The sequence below is a fragment of the Grammomys surdaster genome, unplaced genomic scaffold (genome assembly GCF_004785775.1).
Source record: "Grammomys surdaster isolate TR1022 unplaced genomic scaffold, NIH_TR_1.0 169, whole genome shotgun sequence".
NCBI classification, from domain to species: domain Eukaryota; kingdom Metazoa; phylum Chordata; class Mammalia; order Rodentia; family Muridae; genus Grammomys; species Grammomys surdaster.
The window spans coordinates 3,761,833-3,763,545 of record NW_021604617.1 but is presented as its reverse complement, the minus strand read 5'-3'; the positions used below and the strand labels follow the sequence as shown (position 1 = coordinate 3,763,545).

The 1,713-nt window shown below is 45.8% G+C and overlaps 1 pseudogene; it reads right to left on the bottom strand.

Moving 5' to 3' along the window:
- Positions 1-625: 625 nt before the first annotated feature.
- Positions 626-1,304, bottom strand: LOC114620563 (annotated as a pseudogene).
- Between the last annotated feature and the right edge of the window lie 409 nt (positions 1,305-1,713).

Below are 1,713 nucleotides of genomic sequence, written 5' to 3'. Positions count from 1 at the left end.
TATTCATGATAAGATGATGGGGCAGATTTCTCTTGTGGAGATATCCAGGTGTAGGTCATATTATAAAGTTGTGTTTTACATTTTCTTTCTTTCTTTTTTTTTTTTAAACGATAATGTTGTTTAGCCGGCCAGTTATAGAAGTTGAATTTGAGGAGCATGTCTTGTCTGGGTGATGCACAGTAAGCAGAGATTTCTTGAAATGATCAATGGGTAGGGATAAAAATGGGCACTAGCCCTGACCAGGTTGGTGGGAAGGGGACAGAGCAGAGAGGAGAGGCCTCATCGGACAGAACTGGCCAGGCACAAACCTTGGACCTTTCTTGGCACAGGCTGTTGGAAAGCCCCTCTGAGTGAGCACCCAGACAATCTCGGCAGGTTGTCATCAACTCCTACAGCAGCTGCCTGCTGGCACTACCCCCCATCCCTCGCTAACATGCAATCTACTGGACAAATAGAATCTCCTTACCCCATTTCCAAGCCCCCCACCCCCCGCTGTCCCATCACCACCAGGGTTCCAAATCCTAAAAACAGCAAAAACATTCAGATGGTTACGTATGAAATGCTGTCCTGTGTCTTTCTGACTCAAAGATAGCAGCTGCCCCTCCCCCCAGGATCCCCATATCCCCTAAACAATTTCTGTGCCAAGATGAAGAGGAGGCCCCAGGCCGCTGGGGCTCCTGGTCATAGGGGCTGCTGCAGCAGCGCCAGGGCACAGGGTGGGTGAGGCGTGACAGAGGTCCTGGAGGCACGGGCCAGTTCCACAACATCTCCTCCCATAGGCCAGCTTACTTATAAAGGGAGAGAGATTGATTCGTTTTCCTGACAAAGTTGCTTTCCTCTCTTTCTTTCTTGCTGCTTCCTCCCGCTGTTTCCGATAATTGCCAGCCCGGCAAGATCAGCTTTGACCTGCTCCGTCTTCCCAGACAAACGCATCTTCATGTAGCGCTCTTTAGTTTTCTGCTTCTCTATGTCTACTCATTCTCTCCTTGAAAGTTCCATCCAGATTCAGGTGTGTGACCTCCTTAGTCCGTCCGTACCACCCGATTGTGGTTTTCAATGTCAACGAGCCCTTCCACACCTTTTCGCTTTTGCTGGTAGTCATCATCCTCATCTTCACTCTCATCTGAGTCTAGAGACTTCTTTTCCTTTTTAGGGTCACATGAAGCCCCATCTCCACCTTCTTCTTATTCATCTTCTTCGTTGGCCTTCTGCTGCTCAGTCTGTAGCTGGGCATCTATATCCTCGGGGCTTGTATACTGCCTCACTAGGCCTTTGTGGCCTCTCTTTCTACCTCTTTTAGTCATCTCTGTTGCGGCAGCTGCAGCGGAGGTGTCTTGAACTGACACTGGCGTGTTTTACATTTTCATAAATGGATAAAGTTTTCTGCCCCATATGAGGTTTTCAAATTGGCAGCTGATTATCTTTTCATTACGTTAGACCCTTGTCTGTGGGTGAATGGTGGATTCGTGACTGACCTGACGACTACTAATGTTGTCCATGCTTTCATGTGCTTAGTGACCCTTTGTAAGCCTACTTACTTGAAACTTTCAAATTGTTTTCTTATTAATTCATATAAGCTTTTTTTAAAAAACATATTCTGAAGATATGCCTTTTCCAGAAATACAAGTAAAAAATATTTTCTTCCGGAGTGTAGCTTATCTTTTTGTTTTCTAGTAGTTTTGAAGCACAGAAATTCACACTAGATTTTTTAAT